General features: G+C 45.9%; 1 long non-coding RNA gene across 23 annotated transcripts in view; it reads left to right on the top strand.

The window, feature by feature from the left end:
• LOC124524294 (uncharacterized) overlaps positions 1-17083 on the top strand; it is a 232621-nt gene that overhangs the window by 57227 nt on the left and 158311 nt on the right. For 21 of the 23 annotated variants that reach the window (XR_006965209.1, XR_006965191.1, XR_006965211.1 and 18 more), the window contains one exon: positions 6290-7149. This is a non-coding gene — a long non-coding RNA (uncharacterized LOC124524294). Of the gene's footprint in view, positions 1-6289; positions 7150-16183; positions 16283-17083 lie in introns of all 23 variants that reach the window. The other 2 variants (XR_006965195.1, XR_006965203.1) reach the window with 2 other exon arrangements.

Below are 17083 nucleotides of genomic sequence, written 5' to 3'. Positions count from 1 at the left end.
CTCTGACTTTGGCTCAGGTCATGATCTCACGGATCGTGGGTTTGAGCCCTGTGTCAGGCTCTGTGCTGACAGCTGGGAGTCTAGAGCCTGCTTCAGATTCTATGTCTCCCTCTCTCTCTGCCCCACCGCATCTCACGCTCTGTCTCTCTCTCAAAAATGAATAAACATTAGAGTGAATGAATGAATGAATGAATAAATAAATAAATAAATACAAACCATTATTCTAAAAAGGGAGCATCACTTGAATAGATGCCAACACAGGAAAGGTCAGAAGCCCTGCTCTGGAACATGTGGATTCTTTGTGCCTAATGTCTAGCTTTAGGGCTTTGCTGGAACTAGCATATTCCTTTAGATAATTTTCTACTCTGGCTTTCTTTTTAGCCAGGATCCTGTTGTCTCCAATCAGAGCCAATTATAGCTAACATATTTTAAGTGCTTCCTCTGTGCAGGCACAGTCCAAAGCACTCTACATGCATTAGCTCATTTAATTTCCATTTTTTATGGAGGCACAGAGAAATTGAGTGACTTGCCCACAGTCACACAGCTAATAAGTAAGTAGGGGAACTGGGATTTGAACCTGGACAGTCTGACTCTCCATGTTCTTAATCCTGTTGATTGCAAACTAGGTAAGAGATAGCTAGTTTTCCAAAAAGCCCATGTTCCTGGGTTTAAATAGTGTGGGCCTAGCTAGTTCAGTCTTTATCACTACAGAGCAGCCAAAAAACCTTTTCAGCTCTCCAACAGAGAAATGCACATTGAATCACAGTGCCCCCTGGCTTACATAGCACTTCTGACCACTCAATCTAGGGTCAAGCTGGTTCACAGAAATTTAAGACAAACCTTATTAGGTGCCCATAGTATGGCGAGCCCTCTGTCAGGTGCTGGGAAAAACGAGTAGAATAGGGATAGCTACCACCCATCTGGAACTCATGCAAAATCAGGAGACACACCCAGTAGTTGTGTTGGAGGGGCACCTGGGTGGCTCAGTTGGGTGAACATCCAACTCTTGATTTCGGTTCAGGTCATGATCCCAGGGTTGTGAGATCAAGCCTCGCATCGGGCTCCATGCTGAGCGTGGAGCCTGCTTGGAATTCTCCCTCCACTCCCCTCCCCCACTTGCACTCTTTCTCTCAAAAAAAAAAAAAAAAGTTGTTTTGGAATAAAGAGAGCCAAGCTCTGGTGGAGGGTGTGGATACAGCCTCTTGGATGCTGTGGTGGAAGGGATTTTTCACAGGCTCAGGAAAGACTTCGGCTCTCTTCAGGCTCCCCCCCCCCCGATGCCACATTGAGCCCACCTTGCCTGGCTGAAGTGCCAGGGTTTCCTTTGGCCCTTCCTCTAAACTTCAGCCTTGAAACTTAGATATCTCCCTCCCTCTTCCCTCAATATGCTCCCACGCGGCCAACTAGCTAATCTCAGAGCCCCATTCAAAGTCAGGGGTTAATGACTCCTGAATTTTAACAAGAGTTTTCAGGGCTGTAAAGCAGGGATCACAAACATGACCATCTGAGGGTCAGGCAGATAACGTCAGTGAAGGAAGCAGGCCAGTATTTGCATGTTAAACATGCAGGAATATTCTTTACTTCCACAGAGATAGACTCTCACCTATTCTTTTCTGAAAAACACTGGCTTCTGGAACCATCTTTCCCTTTTCTTTTCACTTTTAATAAAGATCAAACACAGATAAATATTTCTTCACCAGGAGAAAAATCACAGTGCAGCATGGTGCTAAATGCTAACTATCACATGGAAACTAAGGGCACTGGTGACTCAGGCTGCCCCAGAAAGCAGATTCTGAGAGTAGGATTTGAGTGCAAGCTGTTTATTTGGAAGGTGATTCTGGGAAGTGTTGGGAGAGACCTGGGAACTGGGATAGGGAAGGGAAGGCAGCCAGTCAATAAAAGGTGCATTATGGAGTGACTTACCACTCTGGAACGCTGGGACTCAAACTCTAGGGGGCAATGGAAAGGTGCCCTCCAGCTATTCCGTCTGAGGAATGGGGAGCTGTGATATTTATACATCAACTCCCATCAGTGGTTGATTGGAGTCTTTTGGGGGTGGTAGTACCTTCAGTCTCTAGCCCCTCTGGCTAGGCGGGCTCCAGGGGGCCAGAGAAAGCACTTAGGCAAAGGGACATAGGTTTTGGGTGTTAGAAGTCAGGTATCAGGCCCCAAACCATCAAGACTCTGACAGGCATTGACCATGATGAATTGAAGCAAGCTAGCGCCTGAATTTTTCTAAGCAAGAATGTGGCCCAGGGTTGCCAGACCTTCTGATTTCTCAAGAAAAGCTGAACATTTAGGGTTTTTGGTGAAAGTGCTCAATTTCATAAATGCTGACAATAAATCAAAAGTTTTTAATTATTAAAAGTGTTTATTTATTTTGAGAGAGAGAGAGGGAGTGTGAGCAGGGGAGGGACAGAATTAGAGAATCCCAAGCAGGCAGACATGGGGCTCAGTCTCACAAACCATGAGATCATGACCTGAGCCGAAATCAAGAGTTCGATGCTTAACCAACTGAGCCACCCAGATGCTGCAACAACAGATCTAAAATTTTAAAATATGTCGTAAGAATCAACCAAAGCATGTCTGTGGGATGGATCTGGTTTACAAGTAGCCAGATTATGAAGTCTGATCTACCCTAAAGTGTAGGTGAGATCTTGGCTCCAGACCATTCTTGCTCAAGGCAAGCTCTAAAGATGAATTCCAATCAGGTAAGGTGGATTTTTAGTTAGGGAGTAGATTGTGAATTAGGGAGTGGAGTGAATTGATGTAATAAGAGACCACTCCCCCAAGAGAGTGTTTGTAACCAAACAGAAGTATGTTTCTTTCTCATGCAACAGACTGGAGGTAGGTAGATGGTCCCAGACAGCTCTGTTGCATGGGGCTGTCCAGAGACCCAGGTTCCTTCTATCTTGTTGCTCAAAGGGTTGTCTTCATCTATGTGGCCAAGGTCAGTTGACCAGCTCCTTATTCACATTCTAGCTAGTAGGGAAGGGAAAAGAGAAGCTCAGTCAGGCTCAGTAATTGCAAACTTCACTTCCTCTCACATCCCATTGGTGAAAACTTTGTCATATGGCCATCCGCAAGGGATACTCAGAAATGTAGTCTCTCTCTCTCTCTCTCTCTCTCTCATTGGCTGTATGTTCAACTTAAACTTCGTGTGTCTGTGGGAAATGTATTATTACAGAATTAGGGGAGTGTAATGTTAGGGGACAGTGAGTAACTTTTGCCACATGAATAGAAGGGTCTGGAAAAGAGGATGAAATTCAAGCCTGAGGTAGGATCTACCTGAGAGAGACTTTTTTTTCTCACAAGAATGATTTAAGTCTGGCTTTCCCCCCTTCTCTCTCTCTCTCTCTTTCTCTTTTTTTAACGTTTATTCATTTTTGAGAGAGAGAGAGAGAGAGAGAGAGAGAGAGTGGGGGAGGGGCAGAGAGAGAGAGGGAGACACAGAATCCGAAGGAGGCTCCAGGCTCTGTCAGCACAGTGCCCAATGCGGGGCTCCAACTCACAAACTGAAATCATGACCTGAGCTGAAGTCGGACGTTCAACTGACTGAGCCACCCAGGGGCCCCATCCCCATTAGCTCTCTTTGTTCTGTCTTGGTCAGTCATGAAACCTTAATAGAGAATTAGTTCAAACCTGGAAGAAGTCTGTTATAATGCGAAAGAAGCAAACATAATAAGTACCTAGTAGATACAAGGGGCTTTCACATATGTGATCCTATGTAAGCTTCACAATCACCCTATGAAGTCAATATTATCATTCCCCCATTTTGTAGAAGCAAAACTGAGGACAAAAGAAGCAGGTTGCCATTCAAGCTCTCTCACTAGGGTCAGGGTATGGGAACTGACCAATCAGAGTTGCCATCCAGGTTTGCCCCATCCCAGAAGTGAAGGGCCTTGGCCAGGATGTGAAATGAGGCGCATGTGACTGCAGAGCTCACATTCTTTGCTCTGCAATCTGATTTCCTTACGCCAGCTGCTTCCCCAGAGACAGCCACAGCAAATCTACTGGGTTGTTGAGAGGGTAAACAAACCGTGATGAATGAATCTCCTCTCCTAATATGAATGCCTTATTGTTGTTATTCTTCATGCCCTGACAGAGTATTTACAGCCTCTCCCGTTGCTCTACTTCTATCTAGTGGATTAAGCAAAGTCAGAACTCCAGGCCCTAGCAGAAAGTTACAACTGGGATTTGAGTTAATGAAGAGTTAAAGGCTCAGCAAGTGGCACTTGGCTTTACTACTAACCCGGACAAGGCCATTAACTCTGCTGTAATTAAGTGGCTTCTTCCATGATGCCCTCTTGCCGCAGAAATATCCATGTGGGTGTACCCCGCATTCAACAAGCCCACCTATGAAAACTGAGACTTGTTGAAAAGAAAAAAAAATGGGAGATAATCATTCAATTAACCACACGAGATTGTGTTTTGCAGGATGGGATTTCTGCATATCTAGTTTCGAAATAATACCAAAAATTTGATTCTGGAAGAAAGAGAGGATACAAAGATGCATTCCCTTCTGGCCCATCTGGAAATGTTCTGGAATGGATTAGATTTCAAGAACTCTGTAATGATGTATCAGAATTGATGAAATCTAAATTAGGTTGGGGCTATTTGTGGTGGCTACATTTGGGGTACTTACCACACCCTGTCTCCCTTCTGAGTATCTAGTCACCCACAACCCCACTGGAAGAAAGAGGCAGCCATGCCTATACCATGTGACCCCCATACTCTACCCCTCACCACTAACTGGATCCAAGGCAAACCGAACCAATATCAATCCATAGGCTCAAACCAGCTTCTGCCTTTCAAACATGTGAACTGAGAGACATACAACTCTAGTTAGATAGTTCTCAGCGCTTGAACCAAGAGATCATGTAGAGCCAGGTTGAGGCAGGGACCCCAATGCCACGTGCACTTTCTTAAGCTGGCAGAGAGAGAGAACAGGCCAGTCTGTAAAGGTACAGGGGAAGGAGCTGACAACCAGGCAGTGGCAGGGACTGGCTTCCTTGATTTCCTCTTGTTGGGTGTCTGTCCACAGGGTGTGTGTCATGCCTCAGAATGAGCATGTTCAAAGTTGCCACTCAGGGGGGAACTATTTCCAGCTTATCCACCTTGGTCAGGGGTGAGGCCTTATTTTTATGCTGCTGTCTGCTCTCAGTGGACGTAGAGGTCTCTGTGGGCCCCTCTGTCCTGGGAAGCTTTAGTCCTGGCCGTTGGATGGGGAAAGGTGTTGTCCCTGGGACACATCCCTGCAAACTGGATGATTGATAGGGTTTGGTGGTCTTTGTCAGGTAAGAGAAATGCCTTGATGTCAACTCAAGGAACTTTCAGTGTTTTGGAACAAAGCTGGCAGAGGCTGTGATCTTCATTTTCCCACTGTGCTGCCCTGAGTATAAGGCCTTTGCTTGGTTCCTTATGGAATAACCCACTCAATTCTGGCTGAGTTGGATTGGGCTGGAGGTAGGAAATGAAGTCCTCAGGATGCAGCAAGGAAATCTAGTGCATACAGAAGTGTAGGGTGAAGCCATAGTTGATGCCTCATATATGTCACCCCACCCCACTAAGCTCACGTGGACGTCTGTTACTTGCAATCAAATGTGGCATGCAACATACCAACATAATAGTCTGCCCCTTGCTTGTCCCTGTCTTCCCTCCTGAATTTCTACAGGAAGTAGAAGCCCTATCTGGCTACCTAGGAGCCTTGGAAACATCATAGCCAGATTTACTGTGTGGCTCAATCAAAATCCATCATGCCTTGGGGTGTACCAGCTGTCCTTTGTATATTCATAAGTCTTTATAGAAACAACTAACTTGCATTCCAATATTATGAAAGTTTCTTATCAAAGGGGTTAGCTGTCCCCTTGACCTCTTTATCTGATCCCTTCCTCCTTTTAATCCCTTCTCGTTGGACAGCCTCCTCTGCCATTCCTTTCCCCTTTGTTAATAGTATTTTTTGTGTGGGCTTTTGTCAGTACTTCCTATATGCCAACCACTGTGGTCAATGATTTACAGATACCATGCTGTTTAATTGTCACAAGCCCCTTTGTGGAAGCTACTAGCAACTATCCCCATTTTACGGATGGTGCAATTGTGAGACTAGGTCACTGATTGGATTCCACTGCCTGAGAGCTTTACCACCCTGCTTTATTATGGCTCCGGCTTCCCTGGAGTGATAGTGAAATTTCTTGCCATCATTCTCAGGGGCCGAGGGGGAAAAGGTCCAGGTGTCCTGCCTGGCAGCAACGCCCCCAGAACTTGGCTTTTCTCTTTTCCTCCTTCCCAGCCAGCACAGCTGCCAACCTGGAACACAGCCCTTTCCAAGAAAGCCCAGGAGAGCAGCCAACTGTTGACTCACCTGCCAGACACGGGGATACTGCAGCCAAGATGCCTCGGGGCCCTTGCAGGAGGATTGGCAGGGCAGACCCATGGTGGGGCACACACACACGGCTCTGTGGGGCACTTCAAAGGGCCAGGCCTTCTTTCCTGAGTGCTTCAAGTTCCAGAGGTTAAAGACAACCAGATGGGCTTGTCCCCTCCCCCTCCTCCTCTGTTCTTCAGCCCTGGAAGTTTCTGCAGGAGACTGTCTTCCTCTGCATTTCCATTTGGGTGGCAGGCAGTATTCTAAGAAAGCCCCCATGATTTTCTGCCCCCACTCCTGCCCTGGTGTGCACTCTCCATCGGGACTGAGAATGTAATGGACGGCACTGCCCTGGTTAGATTGTATTATACGATGCAGCTGACCTTAAAGAAAGGAGATGTTCCTGGTGGTCTGGTCCAATCACAAGATCCCTTTAAAGGCAGAGTTTTTGTCTGGCTGGTGACAGAAGAGCATGTGAGAGGTTCAAAGCTGGAGGGTTTGGCCCACCCTTTCTGGCTCAAAGATGGAGGAAGCCCCATGGCAAGACATGCAGGCAGCTTCTAGAAGCTGAGTAGCCATCAACTCATGTCCAGCAAAGAACCAGGGGCTTCAGACCCACAATAGCAAGGAGTTGAATTCTCTCAACGATGAACATGAACTTGCACATGGCTTCTTCCTTAGAGCCTCAGACAAGAACTGGGTCCAGTGAGCACCTTGACTTCAAAATTCTGATACCCTGAGCAGCAAAAACATCTGAGTTTACCCGGACTGTGACCTACAGAATGGTGAGTTGATGGTGTCATTTCTAACTGCTACATTTGTGGTAACTTGTTACAATACAATAGAAAACTAATACACCTGGGATACTTCATAGGCCTCTCAAACCTCACAGGTCCCGCTGTTTCTCCATGAACCTGCTCTTCAGTCTTCCCCATCTTGTTAGTGACAACTAGCTTCTTCTGCGCTCAGGCTCCAAGTCTTAAAAGTCTCTTCTTGTAGACTCTATGTTGATCCATCAGCATATTCTTTCGACTCTCCTATTGTAAAGTATCGAGATTTTGATGGTGCCTCACCAGCCCCAGCGCACTCCCTCTCCTCTCTGCCCTGGCAACTCTGAAGTTTATGATAGTTATTGGGAGGGAGCGAGGGAGGGTGCTTTGGGCTGTGACTGGCTGCCCTTCTCCCCAGTGCCTTGCGGCATCTGATGTGCTCAAACACAGACACTAAGCCGAGGGGTGCAGAAGAGGAGGCTTCCATGCTGAGGCTTAACAGGGAAGGTGGCAGGGGGCGGGGATTCAAATTGTGGCCACCCTTGGCCTTGGAAACTGAGAGCCAGCTGCGCTGCATGTTTCTGGGTAGAATACAGTTATCACCCCCAGAGGAGTTCCCAAGCCCGCTTCAGAACCAACTATGCTCAGAAGTCATGCAGTAGAATATTTCCCAGGGATTGGGATTTTATTTATTGTTGAAAGTTTTGAGCCAAGAATGAAAAATTATTGGTGATGATGACTGAGGGATTCCCAGGAGGCCTCGAAGAACTTACGGGCAACCAGTCTCTTGGAGCGGTTAAGATTTATAGCTGTCAAGTCCGCCAGAGTATGAGTCTAGCTCATCCTTTCTAGCTGGGTTTCCTGGGGCCTCAGTTTCCTCAGTGGCAATGAAACGAGATCAGTTTTCTTCCTGGTCAGACATTCAGCACAGTACTTGGCATACAGGGAGTTCTTATTAAATGGTGGCTATTATGCTGGTATGTGTTGTCTGTAATTCACTTCTAAAGCTAAAGCATAGATAACATGTTATGTGTGCATGAGTGCGTGTGCGTGCACACATGCATTAGCCTTCATTTACACTGTAGGGCCAGTTAGCTAACATTTGAAAGATCACAGTCCCACACCCCAGAGGAAGTTACTATAAGCGCTTCAACGTCTGTCTTAGCTCGGCCCCCACGGGTGTGTTCATTAGCATAATGGATTTCTAAAATGGTTTTTCATTGATGAAAATAAGGGTGTTCGGGGAAGGTAGATGGCTAGAAATGTTTCGTGGTGCATCTGCTTTGCCTGAACTTTGCGAATGAATCTAGAGAGACCAGTGACGTGTTCTCTTGGAAAGGCACTGAGCTTGGATGTCCACCCGGTCCAGTATCTGGACGTGAAAAGGTTGATTTTATCACCTGCCCGAGTAGGTTAGCTAAGTACTGCACTGACAGTACTGTCACACCTGCCTCAAATGAACTTCTCATCTAAGAGGCTGTTGACGTGTCTTACAGGACAGCGGACTGAGATGTCCCCAGGCTTACAGAATGGGTCGGAGGTCTGTGTATGTGCCTACTTGCTAACAACTGTCACCTTTTTGGTGGAATTTGGTCTAAGATGGGTCTGTTTGCATCACACTATCTGGTGAGGAGGTCAGGGGAGGAAACCTGTAGCCTCTGAGGCCTTGTGACTAGTGGAGGATAAGGACCCACCATCAAATGCCTTGTAATTTGAACAGGCAAATTGCTTAGGATGGTTTACAACAACTGCTTTCAAATAATTGGAGAATTAAAATGGAATCAAGGAACAACTGGTTTCCTGTAGCTTAGGAAAGACATGTTTAACAAGAACTGAGAAAATTGTGAGAATAAACCTCTGTATAAAATGTCCTGGGGGTAGGATTCTGGTGCTGTTTTCGATGCAGGTAAAACTTAAAAGAGGGTGTGCATGTGTGCGGGTGTGTAAACCAGTGAAGGAGCAGGTAGAGGATAGGAGATGAGGAAGGTGGGTGGAGAATTCTGGTTCCATTTTTCTCCCAGGAAAAGGAAGGAAAAGCCATGGAACTTTCTAGAAGTGTGTTAGCTGAATGAGATGAGCTAGCATTTGGGCCACAGACCAGGATTCCAGTGGTGCCTCTCTTTCTTTCTAGGTGATATTGGGCAAGTTTCTTAACCCCTCTGAATCTGCTTCATCTTTGACAAAATGGATAGAAGCGTACTTTGAGTTATAATTAAGGTGAATGGACTTGAAACTACTTAGCAAAATGTCAGGCACAGAGTGAACTTTCCATAAATAGTCGCCTCCCTGAATATTTAGAGCACCAGGAGTTGTGCACACAGTATGTAGGTCACAGCAGCAAACAGGCATATAAGTTTCCTAGAGCTTACAGACCAGCCGTGATGATGAACTTCACGAAGTTGTCCCATAAGTGTCCCCATTGCCCTTGCCTTATCTGTTTAAAATGCAGGTCCTAAGTCCTCTTCAGGAGGTATCAGGTGATCCGTGGGTGGGGCCAGAAATCCGATTGTAAGAAATCTCCCTAGGTGACTCTGATGGGCAGCTAGTTGGGGAAATACAGATTTAAACACTAATTCTCTACTATAGCCTCAGGTTTGGCAAAGCTTCGAGTCTCCTTTCAAATGCTCCTTGGCCATGCGGCTGACCTGACCATACCCACAGTCACAGGAGGCACCGCCTACTTTGCTGGCTGAACCACTGCATGGCAATGGGGGCAGGAGAGTTATCCCCTGCTTTGCTTATTTTATGGTCAATGTTCATATATCATTATCAGAAGCTTCAAAAACCTTGCTGGGCATGGAATTGACAGGCTATAACCTGTGTTATGCAGTCTTCAGTGGCTAAACCCTCTCAAACTGAAAAAGGCCCTGCTCTTCAGATCGGTATCTAGGAATAATGAAAATCTAGTCTGATGCTGCTGTTGTCTGCATGTGACTTTGGAATATATTTCCTCCTCTCCTCCCCTCTTTAAAATCATGTGTTGGGATTTCATTCGCCTGAAAAATAATTCCTACCCACTGTGGAAAATGGAGGTAATAGATCGCTGGCACAGAATAGAAAGTGAAAAGGTCATGGGGATCCAGTCCCCCAGAGATGACCACCATGAACATCTTTGGTGTATTTCTTTCCAGCCTTTTCTCAATGTATATGAATACAGGTGTTATTATTTTTCCCCCCACAAACTCAAGACAGAATGTGTGTGCTCTTTTTTGCCCTGCCCTTCTCATGTTCTAACATGTTTTAAAGTAAAAAGTTAGTGATATTTTTTCATGCCATTCAGTAATCCCCTACGATAGTGGTTTGCACGCTGGGGTCCAACAAAAACCTCAGGCTTTCTAGGAAGTGCTTAGTGGTTACCTGAGGTAGGGAAGGGGGTTGGGGGACTGACGGGGTGGCGGGGCAACTGCAAGGGCGGGGCTCCAGCCCCAGAACCCTGTGTTAGTGCCAGCAGCTCCACTTGTAACTGGTTGTAACTGGAGGACCCATGTAGCATTGCCTCACAAGATTTGTAGGCTTAAAAGATTTGAAAACCGCTGCCCTGAGTCATCATAAAAAACTTTTTTTTTTTTAATATCTGGTTTCTTTCCTTTCTTTAAAAAAACTTGAATGAAGATGACTCGTGAAAAGTTATAAAACAAATATTTGCCAATTGCTTATAAAACCCCAAGTTTTTATTATGTACTTTTGAAAGAGTAGACAAATGATGTTCTTCGTAAAAACGTCAAATACAGATTTGGTGAGAAACCATGCTCATAGATTCCCACACCCAAATACCTACGGAGCCCAACACTGCCCCACTGCCCCACTGCCCAACACCAGTGGGCTCTATTCATAATGAATACCCAGGTGAGAGGTGCATCGCAACCACGGGAATCTACCCCCCAAAACCAATAGCACACTGTACACACTATATGTTAGCCAATTTGACAATAAATTATATTAAAAAAAAAAAAGAGGTGCATCTCATTCCAGACTCTTCTGTCTGTAGGGATTGTCTTAGGTTCAGATACTCCAGAAGCCAACCCTGGAACTAGAATTTGAGTATAAGTGATTTATTTATTTGTTTGTTTATTTATTTATTTATTTGTTTGTTTGTTTGTTTATTTATTTATTGGAAGATAAGGTATTCACCTGTCCTGGTTTATCTGGGACTAGGGGATTTCCCAGGATGAACTGGTCACCCTACAGTGGGAGGTAATGGTAGGAAGCACTAATGGAGGATGGGGGAAATGAGATGGTCCAGGGAGGGCTGCTGATAATGAATCGGCTAGTTCTATGGACAGCGGGGGTTCAGGCCTGTCTGGAACCTCTGGGAAGCGCTGTAGAACACCCCTCAGAGTTATCCCACCTGGGGCTTTTATCCACCAACATGGGCCCCTCACTGGTTGATACTGGGGGTGCTAACTCTCCGACTCCAGGCCTTCCTACCTCCCACAGCCCTGGGAGAGCCGAAGCAAAAAGACCCAGAAGCAGGAAAGCTAAGGAACAGAGGCAGAGCACCGGAGCAACTGTTAGCAGACTATTTTTGTGCATGTATTTTTTTAAAGTAGTAATAGGATCACTTCATTCTTGACTTACCAGCACCTTGATTTATGTAAGGTGTCTAAAGGAAAGCCATTGTAGGCCACAAATCTAAGAATGCAGTCACTTCAAGGGACTAGGCTTGGAACTGCCCTTAGGTTAATATCACGAGGCTCGTCATGTAAATAATCAGCATTGGAACCGGATGAAACATAATATAAATAATAATAATACCTCAGATAAGTCCTCTGCTGGATTCATATCAAACTGCTGCTGAACCATTAGAAGAAACTAACAAGGACAGTCTGGAGATTCCGATTCTTCCAGCGCTGCGGTCAGCTGGACTCCCCCAGGAGGGCACGCTAATCCCCGTCGCTGACACTGACAGCAGCTGGACGAGTCCTTGCAGGCTCAGGCGGAGCTGACCAGGAGCACACCGTCAGGTGTGTGCAGCCCCAGGCGGCGACTGCCTCCTGCATCAGTGCTCAGCAGCTAAACAAGGGAGCAAGGAATAAGTGTTCCTTTTGTAACCGCGTCTCCATGGTTATTTGACACGTGATTGTCTTTTTTGGAGTTCTTGGCAAAACCCACTGTGGGTTTGGCTATGACGTTCCTGTCTGTGAAGAAAACGGAGGGATGGAATCATTCACCCGGACAGCCTCCGGCTGTTTCCTAAAACAATTTGCAAGGTGCAAATCCCAACCCTGATGTATCAGACTGGATGCTGCTAAAAAAAAAAAATTGAACACTGATTGGCTTTTTGATGATATTAAGGAATCATCATTACTTTTTACCAGAGTTGTGATCCCGGTACCATGTTGTAAAAGAGCATTCTCAGTCTTTAGAAGCGCAGTGACATTTGCAGATGACATGATACCATCTCTGAGGTTTGCTTCAAAATATATGGCTAGGGATTGACGAAGTGGGATTGGCCATGAGTTGAGGATAATGAGTGCCTGAACATTGGTGGCTCCTTGACTTTTGTATGTGTTTGAAGTTTTCCATAATGCACAAAAGATTTATTTTAGCAGATTTGATTTTGGGGGTAATATGTTTACATGTTGAACATGTGGCTAAGAGATATGCATGGCAGACCTCTAGTCTAATCTCTACACACAAGTCTGTAGAATGGAAAACTCCAGTGTCACAATTATGAACAAATTTGTGAGTATACACAATTTTTGTTAAAAGAGAAAAGGGTGGTAGCTGAGAGCAGATTCTGGTTTTCTTTCCCCAAAGATCATAATAAAGATCCAATGAATGGATATGACTCCAAAGATAAACTGTGTGAGTTGTAGGGGAATTATATGCCAGAGAATTCTACCCTCTAGACAGCAGCAGTGGAGATAGTGATGGGTGTGTGTGTGTTGTGGCGGGAAGGTAGTGGGAATTGGGGGGTCACTGCAGGACAACTCAGAGGGTCTCAAACAGAACTGTCCACCTATGACTGGGTAGGGTGGGATTTTGAGATATTAAGCCACACCCCACCCCCAAAGTCCCAAATTTGTGGAGCCAGATAATTTGCTTTTTTTTTTTTTAAGTTTATTTATTTAACTTTTGAAAGAGCCAGCAGGGGAGGGCAGAGAGAGACGGAGAGAGAGAATCCCAAGCAGGCTCTGCACTATAAGCGTGGAGCCCAATGTGGGGCTCAAACTCACCAACGGTAAGACCGTGACCTGAGCTGAAATCGGATACTTAACCGACTGAGCCACCCAGGCACCCCATAGACAATTTGCTTTTGTTGTCCAGGGAAAGAAAGGATGCTACAGAATCGAGGGAATAACAGGGTTAAAGTTCCAGCATTTTGGATTTTAAAGCTACAGTCCAAGCATAAGACAAAAACTTGGTCAGTGAGAGTCATTGTTTTCTTCCCGCCCACCCCCAATGACACTTAACTTTAGTGAAGCATTTGTCCTGTGCCAACCACTGTCCTAAGCATTTTACGAATATTTTCTTTTCTAACTCTCTAACATCCCTTTAAGACCATTGATGTTACAGATAGGGATACTGAGGCACAAAGCACTTAAATAACTTGCCCAGAGTCACATAACTAACGCGACTCCATTCCCTGGATAGTCGAGGGGAGCCCCCAGTGTTCCCATGGCCAGCTTAGTGTGGAATCAGTTAGGTAGAGATGGCCCATCAGGGAATTTAGGCAGAAAGAACCCGAGAAAGACTCAGGGTGCCAGGGGGAGCACAGAAGGGGACACGGAAGCTTCACGTGCCTTGGCATTCCCGAGGGCCTCCAGAACTGGGAGGTCAGCCTGGGGGAGAGTCAGAGAAATTCCTAAATGGGAGTGATTTTGTTTCTGCCGCCCCAAGAATTGGGGACCTGACAAAGAAGTTAATTTTAGTTGTCAAAAAAAAAAAATGGAGAAATATCCTTCCAACTGCAGCCTGTAATTCTCCATGCATAACAGTGTGCCCTGGTTTCTTCTGTTGTGATTAAAGAAGGCATTCTGAAGGAAGCAGGGTTAAAATATTAGATTTTCAAGTCACATTAGCCGAGGTTTGAACCTGAACTCTGTCATTTAGTTGCCCTGGGGCCTTGGCGCGAGCCTTAGTTTCTCATCAACAAAACAGAGATAAGAGCACTAATGGTGCTCACGGTGTGTGTGTGTGTGTGTGTGTGTGTGTGTGAGAGGAGGAAGTCAGCTCCGTGCCTGACCCCGGGCCGCTCCCCACTACTGCACAACCTGTTTCTTCAAGTGTCTCCACTCAGTGACGGGATAAATAAGAATGACTTTATTGTTCCTAATCATTGCCCGGCTATCCTGCCCTTGCCTCCCTTCCCCAGGATATTTTTGAGCCATGTATCGAAGATGCATATCAAATTTAACTTACTTTGTATTTCTGTCCCGCATTCCTAGAACTCATTTCTATATACTCCCTTTTGAGCCTTCGTTCTTCCTGATGGCATCTGTGGGAAAACGTTCTCTTTAAAAGTTTAAAATCAGTCAGTTCAGCATACTTAATAGCCTCTTCTCCACCCCTGTATTGACCAAAGACTTGGGGCTTTAGCTACTATCATGGCACTGATTAGGGAGGTGTGAGAACAAATTTCTGTTCTGTGCCACTCTGATGAAATGTATAATCCTTCTAGACGGTTCCTTCGTGCGTTAGCAATGACTCAGTGGCTCACCAGTGACTTCCCTTGGTTCCATGAACCAATGGTCCTATCTGTCCTTATCAATATTGACTTCATTTGATTCGTCCTCCTCCTTTAACAACTGTATTCCCCTAGGTTCTGGGAACCGTTAGAGTTTCTGGGTTTCTTCCCACCTCACTGACTGCTCCTTCATTGCCTCTGGCTGAATCTCCTTTCCTCTCATCACCAGACGTCAGAGCACCCGAGAGTATGCTTGGAGAACTGTATGATATCAGCTGAGTTCCTCAAACCTAAAATCAGGGAGTTATCCTCAGCCAGCCGGTCCCAAGACACTCCATCTAGCAACACGTACTCTTGACTCTATCTCCAGAACACGCCGTAAATCAGTTCACTGAATTTCCACCGCCACCACCTTGGTTCAGTTTGCAGGCATTCCTACAGTAGCTGCCTATCCGATGTCTTCTCGCTTCTTCTCTTGCTCTTCCGACCCCACTATTCCCTCACCACACAACAGCCAGAATACGTTTTAAAAATATATAAATCATCAGATCCTGTCATGCCCCTTGAACCTTCTGATGGCTCTCGACCACATGAATGACATCTCAACTGCTTACTCTGACTCATGGGTCCTACCAGATCCAGCTCTTGGTGGAGAGTGAAGTCTCGCTTCACCCTCTACCACCCACCTTTGCTCTGTTTAACCCTAGTCACACTAGCTGCTTTAATGATCTGTTGCTACAAAACAAACCATCCTGAAGCTTGGTGGCTTGTAGCAGCAACCGTGGGTTCTTTCTCACAGTTCTGTGGCTTAGCTGGGCTCAGCTGGGAGGCTCATATCTGTCCCCCTGAGGTGTCAGTGGGGTTGCTCACGGAGCTGCATTTGGCTGGGAACTTTACTGGGGCTGGAGACCCTCTCTCACATGATTGGCTCCTTAGCTTAGGGCCAGCCTCGTGTGTATTTCTCTCTGTATGGCCTCACCAGCATTGTAGCTGGATCCCTCTACATGTTGGGTCAGGGCTCCAAGAGGGTGAAATAGGAAATTGCCAGAATACTAGGCTCACCCACCAAAACACTGTCACTGTACCACGTTCTACTGGTGAAAGCAAGTCACGAGACACATACAGATTCAAGGGGAGAGAAAACAGATGAAGAGAAGAGGCAGGTGCCGAGGTCCTATTAATTCCTTGGGGCCTCTGCACCTGTCTCCCCACTTGGAACAGAGTGTCTCCTTAAACTCAGGATAGCTGTCACCTTCTTGTCATTCATACCTCAGCTCATATGCCCTCTCTTAAGAGGTGACCACCCAGTGAAAGATGCCACCCGTCACTATCACGGTACCCTTTGAACACTCTCTGCAGAGCATTATCACTCTGACTTTATCAGATTGTTTATTTACTTTTCACTCCACTCTGCCCTAGAATGAAAGCCCCCTGTGAGGGCAAGAACGTGCCTGTTTGGTTCGCCCTGATCTTTAGCCCGGAAACACCTGGTACAGAGGAGGCAGAGGCCCTCAGTCGGTATGTGTTGAATAAATGCATGCAAGAGGCCTCTCCACCCTGCAGAGGTGAAGAACTCATCTTTCCGAATCACACACGCCCGGGTTCTGCCCCTTCCTTGCTGTGTGACTGTGGGATAAGTTACCTAAATTTTCTGTGCTTCAGTGTCTAAAACAGGGTGAGAAGTAAGAGAACCCCTCTCATCCTCACGGGAGTTGTAAAGATAAATGAAAATGATCAAACTTATCGAGGGGCCTGGAAGTCCTCATTATTTTAATGTAAACTTGAATTCACTCCTTCCTCTTTACTTGCTTCCTCTGAGCTCCAAAACCAGGAGAGAAAAATTCCAAGTAACTCTAGAAGGGAAGAATCACATTACATTGTGATCCTTAAAATGCTTTCACGTGGCTGCCTGCTGGCTCCAGCCAAGAGTAGGTCCTTATGATGTGTCCGGTGGCGTAAGGCAGCCTGACCAAGGTTAGGGGAGAGCCAGAAGGTGTTGAGCCCACTCTCTGCTTTTCCTGGGAACTCTTGTGTGTTCCTCCTGCAAGGACCACCAGACCACAGAGGAGTCCTTTTCAGGTCCACATTCTGCAAAGGCTGCACTTGACCCTGGCTTCCTTGTTGTTATTAAACTGTTTGGTCCATCCCAATTAGAGCCTTTGGAAACCGCTGTACTCAATTTACCACCTAATTACTCTTACCTTGTTTGTTTAATGAAGCTTACATAATGATTTGGTGATTTTTATGAAATGTTAGGTGGAGATTTTACTTTTCACTTTACAATTTGTGATTTTTATATTAATGTTTTATAACCTTGGG

Source organism: Lynx rufus, unplaced genomic scaffold (assembly GCF_022079265.1).
Source record: "Lynx rufus isolate CCGP_SWC_20201006 ecotype Redwood Valley unplaced genomic scaffold, mLynRuf1.p SCAF_4, whole genome shotgun sequence".
Taxonomy (NCBI): domain Eukaryota; kingdom Metazoa; phylum Chordata; class Mammalia; order Carnivora; family Felidae; genus Lynx; species Lynx rufus.
The sequence above is the reverse complement of the archived record's forward strand: the minus strand, read 5'-3'. Positions and strand labels throughout refer to the sequence as shown.